We start from the raw sequence: 14,115 nt of genomic DNA, 5'->3' as shown, positions 1-14,115 counted from the left end.
TTATTTCTTTCCCTTAGCCACACCTCCACTCTCACCCATCTAAATTTAATTTTTCTAACAAATGGTTTACCAAACATTAACAATTTTCACTATTCTATGGAGGCCTGTAGCAGATGTTACCATTTATTTTGAAGAAAACACACACACACACACACACACACACACAGACATGGAAAACTACAAAAAATTGAGACTATATCATAAAAGCATCAAATCATTTTGATTTTAAAAATGTACTTGAGTTATAAGCAAAACAAACTAAAAATAAACTTACATAGGAACAATCATAAAATGTTTTTCTATCACAATAGTTTGTCTACATCACTATTTTGGCATGTTTTATTCATACAAGAAGACAGCTGTGCAATTTTACATATTGAAGAACATTTCAAATGAGCAATATCATCAAACCCAGGCTAATAGCCAAATTGGCCTGAAGGCCTTACTAACAAATGTGGCTTTCAAAAACAATAGAAGAAATGGCCTGGATACCCATTAAGTAGACAGAATTGTCTATAATTCACTAACTCCCTGGAGTGGTAGTACATTTTGTATCACAATAAGATTGCCTTTGGCTATAGAGTCTACTCCAATATACAGATATAGTGGACTGCTCATCTTTCACTTAGTTTATTACACATTAGATGGAACATTCCTTTCAGTGTGGTTCTAAACCACAGAAGCGTAGTGCTGAAAGGAAAGAGGAGTTATGTGTCTAGTACAGGAATCTATGTAGGTTGAAGGTTTTGCAATATAGCAAAACCTGAGAATAAAAAACTGAGTGAAATTTCATAAATACTGGAAATGTTAATTCAACTAAAGTTTCAAACAAAAAGTATTATTTTAGCAATTTTTAAAAGTAACAGCAAAAGATCAAAAATGAACATTTTAATCAAGTGATCAATGTCAACATCAGCAGTAATGACATATCGGTTATGTACTCACTGATAGAATGTACTGAAAAAGACATTCTTCCCTGAATTAATAACCTCAATCTAATCATCGGAAAACAGTAGACAAGTGCAAATTGAGGGATGATTTATAAAATACCTGATCATTAATCTTCCATAGTAGCAAAGTCACAGGAGAAAAACAAAGACAAAGGAGCTGTCAGGGAGGGGAGGTGATTAAGGACATGTTGAATAATGCGAGGGGAGATCCTGGATGAAATCTGGGAACACAGAAAGGACATTAGTGGAAAAATTGGATAAATTTAATTAAAGTCCATAGTTTGCTAATGATAATGTACCAATGTTAATTTCTTAGTTTTGCTCATTATACCATGGTTATGTGAAGTGTGAACCTTAGGGGAAACTAGGTGGAAAGTATACATGGAAACTATTATCTTTGTAAATCTTCAACAAGTCTAATACCGTAATCAAAATTGCAAGTTTAAAACATGCATAAATTGTAATATGAAATACAGGAAATACAAATTTTCATATTTTGTCATTTCACAAAAACAAATATTTATTGATTTGTTGGGTTTTATTTCTTTTCCTTTCTCCCTCTCCCTCTCCCTCTCCTTCTCCCTCTCCCTTTCCATCTCCCTTTTTTTTTTTTTTTCCCTAAACATCTGAACATTTTTCTTTGGGACAAGCAGATACAGTGAAGCACCCATTCTGCAGCCTGAGTGCCCAACTTCAGATTCTATTTCTGCTGTTTATTGTGTGATTAGAGGCAATTAGATTAATTAATTAACCTAATTAATTAACTAATTTCCTGTGCCCAACTCTGTTATGGTAAAAATGGAAAAAATAAAAATAATGTCTACCATATAGTGGTGTTGTAAGAATAAATGGTTAATACATGCAAAGCATTTGCAGGAGTTTACAACCAGAGAAAGCAGCCTTTGACTGAAATACCAAAACAGTTGAAGCAGAGTAACATCTCCAATTGCATGGGGAAAAAAAAACAAAAACAAAAACAACAACCCTGGGACAACTGTTCCTTCCCTTTACTCCATTGCTGCAATGAGGCTGACATTACTGGAGGGTGGCTTGGCTAATCTGATGCTTCTAATTGGAATTTTGATTCCAGAAAGGAATCAAAGAATCCAGAAAGGGCAGCATCAGCAGAATCAAAGGAGCAAAAGTTTCTAGTTACAACATTCTACCAAATTCTCCCCAAATGGAAATCAGCCTGTGCTCTTTTTTGTTTCCTGTCCATCTTCCAAGCCTGGGTCTCCAGTGCTCCTGCAGTTCTGTCAGCCATCATAAGCCTTTCCAATTAATCCTCTTGCTGCACAAGTTAATAAATATTGGTTTTCGTTATTTGCTATCATCCACAAACATGCTGTATTTGCCCTGACATCACTATCCAATGACCTGGTTCTAAAGTCTGAGAGGAACAGTGTCCCTGAGACTTGATTCTGAAAATACAGTCTGCAGATCACATATTAATTGATGTTTGTTGTGTTGATGTTCCAGACGATAAGCTAAAGTGAAATGAAATTCCATTGGAATGTAAGCCCTTTAAAGAAAGAAATACAATCTTTTCACTAAGTCCCAATTGCCCATAATGTATGTTCTCACTAGTTCCAAAATAGACAGCATACCAGGGTGGCTGCCTATTATTCATGGAGATTTCTTTGCATGTTATATTAATATGACTACTGATACCAAAAACAAAACAAAACCAAAAAAAAAAAAAAAAACAGTCCATAGTTTTTGAGTTGTCCTAAAGACAATCCATAAAACACTAGAAGTTCAACCTGTACCCTTAATTTAATAGAAATTAAGGCTTTTTAATGCCATGAAATAGTTATGGGTACCTTTGTATTTTGAATTGGGAAAATGAAATAGATACTTACATGATAAAAACTTAGGAAAAATTGATTGGGCCTTAGAAGAAAAACTTTCAATTGGAAACTTATGTGCACGAATTACAGATTTAAATTACTCCTTTGAATTGGGTATTATTTTATAAGAAACTACAAAGTAATACTCAAACAGCTAAGTATTTGAAAGCACACATTAGTCTCCACAAAGGTTTTTGAATTTAATGTGCGATGCAGGATATTTACATATTGCTAATCAAGAATCATATCACTGATGATAGGAAAGGTTATTCTCCCAAGACAAATATCGTATTGAATTTTTAGATTTTATTATAATTCTGAAAATTTCTTGGCTTTGTGTTTAATGTGGGCCTACTGTACAGACTACTATAAAATGCCCACAAAAATTGTAGAAACTGCAATGGAGATAATTTAAAAATTATACTATGAGCATAAAACAGTAACAAAAATAGAAATTTGTAAGGATTAAAACAGGTCTTTAGAAAAAGCTGCTTATTTTAAAATTTTTTCTGCTGCCCAAGGGGAAAAGAGTACTACCTCCACGCTTTAGCATTTGCCATAGAAAATTTGAAAATTTAAATGCTGTCTCTGTCTCTTTGAGAAGTGTATAAATCTTTTTAAAAGCTTAATAAGCCTCTTGCCAATTCTATATCACAGGAATGTATTTCTTGGAGGCCTCAGAGCCATTTCTTTGAAGTGTGAATATCTAGGATGGAGGTTACCTTGTCTCCCTATCTCTAGGGATTTAAGCTTAGGCGCATGGCTCCTAATTTCCCACTTGTCATAAAGACACAAGAAGCTTTAGTTTTTTCTTTGTTCAAGGCAATTAACATGTATGTAATGAATTATGCCAGCTTGTTTATATAAAAGGTAAGGTATCTTTCTCCCTTTGCAGCCTCCTTAACAGATTGCCTCTGATACACATCATGGTAGGAGTTATTGCTAATTCAATAATAAAACTATTTTGTTCTTTCCTACTTTTTTTGTAGAGAAGATTCACTAAATTGGCATAATATTTTATTTCTAATTATATTTTTTTAACCCAGTTTATTAGTATTGGGGCATAATGGGTCTAATTCCCACAGAAGCTGGTTAACCTTAATAAAGCCATGCCTGATTCTGGAAAGCCATGTAGTACATGTCCTCAGACAAAAGAAATAATAAATAAAGCAAAAATCAATCAATATAGAGTACCACCAGTGTTATGTTAATGCACAATCATTCCAATACCAAAATAAAACACACTAGAGAAATATACAACACATAAGCATAGGTTTGTATGACATGATAATAGACAATAAACCACAAACACTGTGAAGGATTCATAACTTCCCAAAGGCTGGGGCTATGCCAATTTTAAATCATTTTTTACAGCACTATGGAAAAGTGCTGAGAAAATTTTCGAAGTGAAAAGTGATGACAGTGAAAAGAGTGAATGATTATAAGATTTGAGTGCTCAGATGCTTGGTTTTGTACAATGAAGGAAAAGCATGTAGTCATGATGCTTTGTAAATTCAAAAGCAGTTCAGTGACTAGTTACTTGCTGTGCAGGTTCCCAATGAAAGGCATTCCACATCTGCTTTTTTTTTTTTTTTTTTTAATTTTAAGTGTTTTCTCATGCAAAGCAAAACTTGATAATTTGAATTGGTGGTGATATCCAATAGAATTTCCTGTAGTATGAAAAATGTACTGTATTTGTGTTGTTCAATATGGCCACTGGACACATGCCTACTGAACTATCAAAATGTGATTACTGTAACTGAATTTTTAACCTTACTTGATTTTAAATATTTCCAACTTAAATATAAATACATATAGCTAATGTTTACTATATTACATAGCACACATTGAGGTCTATATATTTCTTGGTATACAGCAATCATTCATTTAAGTAAGGATATTAAGCCAATATCCAATAAAGTTTTAGGAAAAACAAGTTTTAGTAAAGACAAATAATAAAGTTTTTATCAATTAACTTGCTAAATATGATACCTAATTCCTTGATCCAAAGATCAAACCTATGTAGAAGGAAATCTTTTAAAAGGCACTCTTCCATCTAAATTAAGGAGTTACTATTTTGACTACAATATTGTGTTCATTACCCATGAATCCCTAGTGAATTTGTGCATTTCTCTGAAAGTTATTTAGGCAAAGAAAGCAAAATTTCTAATATTCATTTAAGGGCCAGGCAATAACCCACAATAGTTGAATAAATCAAGTTCAGCTGTATCTATCCCATTGACACCATGAACAGGAATCCAAGCATAGGAGAGGGAAAGTAGAAGAAAGAAAGAAAGAAAGAAAGAAAGAAAGAAAGAAAGAAAGAAAGAGGGGGGGGAGGGAGGGAGGGAGGGAGGAAGGAAGGAAAGAAAGAAAGAAAGAAAGAAAGAAAGAAAGAAAGAAAGAAAGAAAGAAAGAAGGAAAGAAAGAAAGAAGGAAAGAAGGAAAGAAAGAAGGAAAAAAAGAAAGAAAAGTGAAAGGTTAAGTAAGATTCATGGTCCTTGAAGTTAGAAGACTTTGGAAGTCATCTGGCTGTGAATTGTAATATACATAGCAAAGATCAGACTGTCCAGGTATGAATAATAGCTGTAGCTCTTGTTACTTATGTCAATTTGCCTCATGAGCATAGTGCCCAGTCTTAGGACATGCTCAATAAAAGGTAGTGATAATTCATTGATGTTATGACCTCAATCCCTCTTCCACTGACTCTACATTAAGACCTCTATCAGCACAGATCTGCATAAGGAGCTATTTCCATCTCCTTGATCTCAGGTTTCCAAGTGGGGACACTCCTGAATCTTGGTGAAACATACCTGCTTTTCATTTTTGTGCAGAAAGTATGGAAAATAAAGAGATTTCCTAGAGTGTGATCTGTAGAACACCAGTGTCCCATGAGACATTATTCATCCTCCATGGGGGAAAAAAGTTGTTCAATGGTCAAATAAATGTGGAAATTTCTCAAAGTTCTACAGTGTGGATAAGCATATTAAATGCTATGAGGAGACCCATAATAAACAAACCCAATTAAGCAGAGCCTCCCAACTTGTTTGGCCATGCATCCTCCTCCTCTTTGTTTTCACCCATTCAAGAGTAATAATAATAGCTATTGCGTATTGGGCACTTACTCTGTGTCAGACACAGTTTTATGTACTCATTTACATGTGACATTTAATCCTCTCAAAAATCAAATTAGGAAAAAATTCTTAACAATCATCTCCATTTTAAAAATGAAGAATGTCGCCGCCCGCAGCAACAATTGCACAGGTATTTATCAGAGAGGCCTGGAAATAAACTATTTTTCCTGTATTCACTAATTTATAGAGGAAGAGAGACTTTAAGAGAAAGCTAGGCTTTGCTTAGAGGAAGAGAAACTTTGCTTATCAGAAGAGAGACTTTGCTTAGAGGAAGAGAGACTTTGCTTAGAGAGAAAGTTTTAGAGAAAGAGAGGCTTCGACGCTTATCAGAGATCTATTTCTTCTTAGTTCTGCTGCTGCTTCTTAAAGGTGCATCCTGCATCCTGTGAACTAAGGGTGCGTCTACCTAAGGTACTTCTTTTCAGAGATGCTTTCTATCTGCTTGCCGCTTCTTCTTCTTCCTTTCTGCTAATGGCTTCTACTCCGCTTCTTTCTGCTAGCTGCTGCTCTTTCGCGCCGCTGTTCACTGCCCGCTTATATTCCAGGAGGCGGATGGCGGGGCCTCGCCAGTTGTGATCAGGCGAGGAGCCAGCTGCCCCATCACGGCAAGGATTAAAACAAGCAGGCCCAAGCAGGCGTGCTCAGGAACACCTGTGCACGTGTTGTGCTTGTGGACTTAACTGAATATGGCCAGTGATAAATCACCTGAGTGTGCTTATGTTAATTAACCTCCTCACTGCGGATGTGATCAGGCGCCACTTTGGCTGGCACAGCCCCCAACAGAAGAAACAGTCTTAGATTACAGAACTTGCCTAAGGACATACAGCTGAGGTTGAAGAAGAACATAAGTCTGGAAAGTTTGACTAGAAAGGGCTCCAACATCTCTCCTTGCTTAGTAGAGAGCTGTGCATCCTCAGTCCAGTCCTCACCCAGAAAGGTTATTGCTTGTGCTTCTGTAGTTCTCATTGACTCCCCTGAATAACATACAATGCATGGTTGGTTGGAATAGTGGTCCTTGATTTTCATGCCCATACACTTTGCTGTCATTATGTCATTATTCTTTCTCTCCGTTTTGGCACTGCTTCTCTAGTTGTCTTCCTCTGAACTCTGTGCCTTAGTTTCCTCATTTGTATAAGAAACTAACACTATCAGCCTCAAAGGTTATTGTGAGGCATAAGTTAACTGAGATCTAAAGTGAAAAGTACTTTGAACAAATAGTTTGCATAAGATATTGCATAAATATTAATGATGATGCTGATGATCATTATTGTTACTGTTTTCTTCACTGATTTTGTCTCTGCACTAGATTCTGCCTTTTCATGGATATAGTAAACAGTGTGCTGGTAAGGAGTGGATAATAGCATTTCTCTGCCTGAAATGTAGTATATCTCCAGTAGAGTAGGAGGATCATGACCCAATTTTCAAGTAGGTATATAGATATTTATCTCTGGCAATGGCAGAGAGGACAAAAGTTCTTCCTACCTACTCTCTGAAAGGTATGTTGTTTTCATTTTTTGCTATGTGAACTATACACTGCTTTTCTCAGTCTTATTTCCATGACCTTATAACTAGTGGAAAGTCCTTGGAATCGAGCACAAGTAAATAATCAATCCTTGATTTTGTTCCTGTTATGACTTTTCATGTTTTCCTCAGTTTTTATAGCATTTGAGTTGGAAGATAGCAATGAATGGATTAGGGTAAGCCAGTGAAGTGCTATTTTTAACCAAAATCATGAATTCCTTTTAAAAGTAGTTCCTCAACAAAATTTGCATATTCTAAAACATATCTAAGATTTCTTTCCAGTTTTTTACTTAAAAATTGGGAAGGTTTACTTATTTGGACAGAGCAATTATAAGTCTGGTATCATTTTCATTCACGGATTTTAAAGAAGCCTAACATTTACATAGTTACTACATTAGTTGAATTCTCCAGAGAAACAGAACCAATGAACAGAGATGGAGATGGAGATGTGGAAGTAAACACAGATATAGATATCTGAGGAAATGTAGGAGTTGACTCACATAATTATGAGGCCAAAAATGTCCCACAAAATCATCTGCAAGTTGAAGAACCACTAAAGCCAGGGGTGCAATTTAATCAGGACCCAAAGACCTGAGAAGCAAGGGAGCCAATGGTTTGAGTCTCATTTCAAGTCTGAAGGCCAGAGAACCAGGAGTGATGATGTCTGAGGGCAGGAAAAGACAGATGTCCCAGTTCAAGCACTAAAGAATTCACCTTTCCTCTGCCTTTTTGTTCTATTCAGGCTCTGGATGGATTGGATGATACCCACCCACATTAATGAGGAGGTCATCTCTACTCAGTCTATCAATTCAAATGGTGATTTCTTTCCGATACACCCTCACAGATACACACAGAATTCATGTTTTGCCAGCTATCTGGGCATCCCTTAGTCAAGTTAACACATAAAATAAACCATCACAGTTAAATCTACTTTTACAAAACCATATGGACCAACGAATTACCAGTTTGTACCTCTTGATTTGTACAGTAGTACATTTTCACTGATTGTTTCCCACTTGGTCTCTGAAGCAGACTTGTCGAGTGCCTGGAACAGCATTAGATGTCCAGCCTAGAGAAGTCTCTTCACAAGGGCATTAGGGAAGCAGTTTTTTAGACACCACCAATTTATTGCATAGAATTTCTGTGACTTCTATCAATTCCTAGAAAACAAGTGTTATTGCATAGTGATGACAATGATAAATATAACTAAGATGTAGCACTTCTCAGGTACTTTATATTACTGATCCCTTTAATTTAATTATCATATCACTATATGAGATTATTATTATCCCCATTTTATAGATGAGGAAACTGAGGCAGAGACAAGTAAAGATCACACAGCTAACAAGTGACGGGGCTACTAAAATGGTATAGCCAAGATCCAAATCCAAGCAGCCTGGCTCCAGAGTCCTTGCCCTTAATCACAAGGCTGTGCTAAATGAGGGCAATGTGCCTACTTTGTGTACACTTGGAATGGGGAGAAGGTTGCCATCATCTCTAGAGCCTGAAAACATTTGGTTCTCCATCAAAAGTAGCTTTAGGCAGAGAAACCCTTTTGGTGTGTTTGTGATACTTCTCAGGGTGACTTAATCTAATGGGAGAGAAATATAAAGGCTGAACCAACAGGATTTGGAAACAGATGGATGGAGAACATGTTGGAGCCTGTTTGGGAGAAGGCTGGCACTATTAACAGGAATAGAGAATCAGATTTCTGCCTTCAGGGACTTTAAGTTGCATTTATGAAAAGTGAAAACACACCATTTCAATTCAAAAAGGAAAATAGTATGATACACCAGGTGTTTTAAGAGGACAAGGAAAAAACATTTACCCCAGTTAGTGAGGAAAAAGGACCATCAGGGAAGTCTTGAAATAAAACAAAAACGCTTTTTCTAAGGTTTCTAAGGTTTCTAAGTCCAGCATTTTACCATTAAAATCAGTCAGTGCAAACTTTTTTAAGGTGTTGTCCCTGCTCACCATACTTAAATAGAAATTATAATCACTTCCAATAGGTGGTGATTCTACATTTCAGTTTTCTAAGTACATATTAACTACTAACTTGTTTCTATCCAAATATGTATTCACAAAGTTTTTGTTCTTTTTTATTTCCCCAAAATTAGCCATACAAACTCTATATGTAATGTAAATTATTTCCTTTCTTTATTCTACAGCATTCTCAAAAATAAGGAAACACAAAATAGGAAACAGGTGACACCTTTTAGGAGGAAAAGTCACGAGTAATGATTTATACTGTTTCTTTTCTTTTTAAGTGTTAAATATTATTTATTTAATACAATACATAAACCACACTAAAATGCCTTTCCATAAGGAAAAGACAGCATTTGAGATAGAGGGAATTCTAATTAAATTGGCAGGGTCAACAAAAATATAAACTAGATACTGCTTCCTTATCTTCAACCATGGCCTTTAATAGGCTAACAAACACAAATTGAAACACATGTGAATCATGCTTGGTTCTGAGAGAGTGAAGGGATTTCCCCCATATTCAGTTCACATAGTTATGTAAACTTAAATATAAAACCAGTTTTGAGATGTCTTTCACCATTTTTGTGAAATACTGAACATTACTAATTAAGTCCAACCATACCTTTAAAAGGGGGAAACAGTGAGAGAATTTACTGAAATGGGAGTATAACCAAAATGTTAATTTAGCTACAAAGTCAACTTTACTTAAATCAGGAAGGTCCAACAAAAATAATTTTGTCAGTCATTGGTGATCTGAATTCTGGTGAATCACATCAATTAAATTATGGTGCACATAAAAAAGCCATGAGACATTTCTGTTTGGTAATAAATTGGGAAGTGGCTATCACTCATTAATAGCTTTGTTGAGGTATGCTATTAAGTCTTCCCTCTTTCCCTTCTTCTTAATGCCAGTGAGGATCATTTTTGTTTCAGGGATGTACTTTTAGGGATTCTCCAAATACTCCATCAGTGTATCCTCTTCCCAGGTGATGCCTTTGTTCTTGTTGGCATCTGTGTAAGAGAATCCAGTATCCTGACCTGTCTTCCACCCAAATAATCCATGGAGATTTGATCCAACCTGTGTTTGCTTCCCTTTTCCATGGTGTGGCACTGGGCACACTTCTGAAGAAAAATCTTCTTGCCCTTCTCAACATCACCCATTTTTAAATTGTTCTTGCACCCCTAACACAAAGAAGGTTCCCGCTCAGAAGCCAGACATTCCATACTCACTATACTATATTTCTTAAGAGAAAGTATTCTACACAGCCCAAGACTTATTTTTATTGTCCCTATATGCTCTAGGTATAATGCAAATCTCATCGTTAGAATGCTCACCTTACTCCCAAAAAACCATAAATTACCCACTACTCCACAAATCCACCTAAATAACTACCAGAAACCCTAACCACTACCAGAAATAATTCAAGTTAAAGATAGCTTTTAATAATGCTGATGATATCTGGAGTCGGGATGCAGCTTAGAATTCATGTAAATATATGATCTAAGAAGTCTGTTTTGCTCATATTTGTGTGATAAGAGTATGACACACTGAACTGGATCACTGAGGCTTCTAAATATATGGAAAAGAAAATCTGGTATGAGAAAATAAAAGAGTGAAGAGGTTTGACATATATAGTGTTTCTGTGGTTCCCCTGGAGAGGTGGTGAACAAGGCCAAGGAAAGTGAGTAGTGCATGGAAGAACTGTGACACAGGGAAAACCACCATATGGGAAAGCAGCAACAGTTGTCTGGCCTCCCTTTCATCATGTATAAAATAATGCAATAGAGTAGATGATCACAAATGTCAAACTCTATGAAATATAAGACACTCTAATGTTGTCCTAAACTTTATATTTTTGCCAGGTGCAAAATTGCACACTTTTTAGCTATAAAAAGTCATAGTCCTATATTTTACATGGTTCTTGAATATTATTAACTATTTTCTAAACCAAAAATGGCTGTGTTGTACCCAATGCAAGAGAGTTGATCATAACAATCTTCAGTATGTCTACCAGCCTAATGCTTTAGGGAATGAGACCAAGTAAGCATGAAATCATTAAGTGCATTTTTATGAAGCACCCCTATGAGCCCAACCCTTTTCTAGCACCAGAATATCAAAGATGAATATTACAGTCTTTTCCCTCCAGGGGTTCACTGTCTAATGAGTAAGAAAAATAACTTCCAATCATGATACTTTTTTCTTTTTCATGTGCTATGATAGGGCTGTAAACAGGGTCCTATGGAGGCTCAAAAGAAAGATTGAAACAGACTAAATTTGGGGAATCCCCCCAACCCCCACAGCCACATCTGAAATTGGAAATATCTTCCTCCTGCTGAGAAAGGAATCTGAAATGCTGTGAAACACCCACCCAACCCAACCACCCCAACTCTGTTCCTCCATCTCTAAAATCCTCCATTTTGATATTCTACAGTCTAAAGAAAGACCTCTATATACATTTCCTTTCCTCAGTTTAAATGAAACACATTATGTAAAAGGAAGATATAGACAGCGGCCCCAGGAAGTTCCAACTCCTTTTGATTGATAAGGAGGTTTCAGGACTCCATCTGTGAAACTCCTATCTTTTGTCCCAGTATAACCCTTTTACCCTTAAAAATTTTAGTTATCCCATAGATTTTTGGAAATAGAACTTTTGAAACAAATAAGTTTCTTCTATCTTCCTTCAAAACTGACTTTGAATAAAACCTATTTTTCTACTAATTTGAATCTAGGTATTTCTGAAGTAACAAGAGTTATGGTCTAGCCTCTTCATGCACCAGGAATCATTCTAAGAAGCACTGCAAACCTAGCAAAGAAAAATGAGATAAAAGTAAAAACAAAAACACCACGTGCTAAGTGAGTTACAGAAAACATGCAAAGAATAAAATAAATACACATAAAAACTTTAGGTAGTGATGAAGGCTGGTAAGAAAGATCAACTAAGACAAGAGAATATAGCCTGGTGAAAGATTCTGTTTTAGGTAGAGAGGTCAGGGATAGCCTCTTGTGCTGGAGTGACATTTGGGCAGAGACATGAGTTAAGTGAAGGAACAGTGGGGATATCCAACAGGACTTGCTAAAGAATTTTCTGTTAGATGTGAGACCAAAGAGTGCTCATGGAGGAATACCAAAATGTAGATTGAGAAATTTGGGAGTGATTGTGCCATTTACTGAGATGGGGACGAATAAGGAAAGCAGGTGTTAAGAAAGGGAGTGCAAATATCATGCTAAGTGAGATAAGCCAATCTCAAAAAAACAAAGGACGAATGATATCGCTAATAAGTGGATGATGACACATAATGGGGGGTGGGAGGGGTTAGTGTTAGGGTTAGGGAGGGGAGCAAGAATGGAGGAAGGAAGGACTGTATAGAGGGAAAAGAGGGGTGGGAGGGATGGGGGAGAAGGGAAAAAATAATAGAATGAATCAAACAGCATTACCCTATGTAAATTTATGATTACACAAATGGTATGCCTTTATGCCATGTACAAACAGAGAAACAACATGTATCCCATTTGTTTACAATAAAAAAAAAAAAAGAAAGGGAGTGCAGCATAAATATAGTTATCTTGTCCTAGACAAAGGCACCATAAATATACATTGGAGAAAAGATAGCCTTTTCAACAAATGGTGCTGGGAAAACTGGAAATCAATATGCAGCAAAATAAAATTAAAGCCCTATATCTCACCCTCCCTGCACAAAACTCAACTCAAAGTGGATCAAGGACCCAGGAATTAGACAAGAGACTCCGCACTTACTAGAAGAAAAAGTAGGCCCAACTCTCCAAGATGTCAGCTTGGGAACAGAATTCCTCAACAAGACTCCTAAAGCACAAGAAGTAAAATCAAGAATCAATAAATGGGATGGTATCAAACTGAAAATCTTCTTCACAGCAAAGGAAGCATTCAAGAACGAGGACAGAGATCCTACAGATGGGAAGAAAAATCTTCACACCTACTTAGTACCTCAGATGAGGCATTAATTTACAGGATACACAAAGGACTCAAAAAACTTAACCCCCCAAAAATAAATAAGCCAATCAATAAATGGGCAAAGGACCTGAACAAACATGTAACAGAAGAAAAATTACAAATGGTCAAAAAATATATGAAAAATGTCCAACATCTCCAGCAGTTAGAGAAATGCAAATTAAAACTACATTGAGAATTCATCTCACTCCAGTTAGAATGGCAATTATCAAGAATACAAGTAACAGTAAGTGTTGACAAGGATGTGGGGGAAAAGGTACTCTCATACATTGTTGGTGGGACTGAAAATTGGTGCAACCACTATGGAAAGCAGTAACGAGATTCCTTAGAAAACTTGAAATGGAACCACCATTTGACCCAGTTATCCCACTCCTCAGTGGACTTAAAATCAGTAAACTACAGTGATGCAGCCACATCTGTGATTACAGCAGCTCAACTCACAATAGCCAAGCTATGGAAACAAACTTGGTGTCCTTCAAAGGATTAATGGATAAAGAAAATATGGTATATATACACAATGGAATATTACTCAGGATAAAGAAGAATGAAATTATGGCATTTTGCAGTAAATGGATGGAACTGAGAATATCATGCTAAGTGAAATAAGCTAGTCCCAAAAAACTGAAGGTCAAATGTTCTCTCTGATTTGTAGATGCTAGCTTAAAATGGGGGAGATTGGGGAGGGAATAAT

At 36.2% G+C, this 14,115-nt stretch overlaps 1 protein-coding gene and 1 pseudogene across 10 annotated transcripts in view; both read right to left on the bottom strand.

Moving 5' to 3' along the window:
* The window catches only part of Mapk10 (mitogen-activated protein kinase 10), a 607,392-nt gene that overhangs the window by 239,189 nt on the left and 354,088 nt on the right, over positions 1 to 14,115 (bottom strand). Inside the window, exon 1 of one of the 10 annotated variants that reach the window (XM_047565883.1) lies at positions 1,051 to 1,069. The exons of the other annotated variants lie outside the window; for them this stretch is intronic. The gene's annotated coding sequence lies outside the window, so the exon portion shown is untranslated. Of the gene's footprint in view, positions 1 to 1,050; positions 1,070 to 14,115 lie in introns of those variants that run through there. 10 annotated transcript variants of the gene reach the window in all.
* LOC124994124 (cytochrome c-like) lies at positions 10,283 to 10,599 on the bottom strand (annotated as a pseudogene).

This window comes from Sciurus carolinensis, chromosome 10 (assembly GCF_902686445.1).
Source record: "Sciurus carolinensis chromosome 10, mSciCar1.2, whole genome shotgun sequence".
NCBI lineage: Eukaryota > Metazoa > Chordata > Mammalia > Rodentia > Sciuridae > Sciurus > Sciurus carolinensis.
This window is presented reverse-complemented; position numbering and strand designations above follow the sequence as displayed.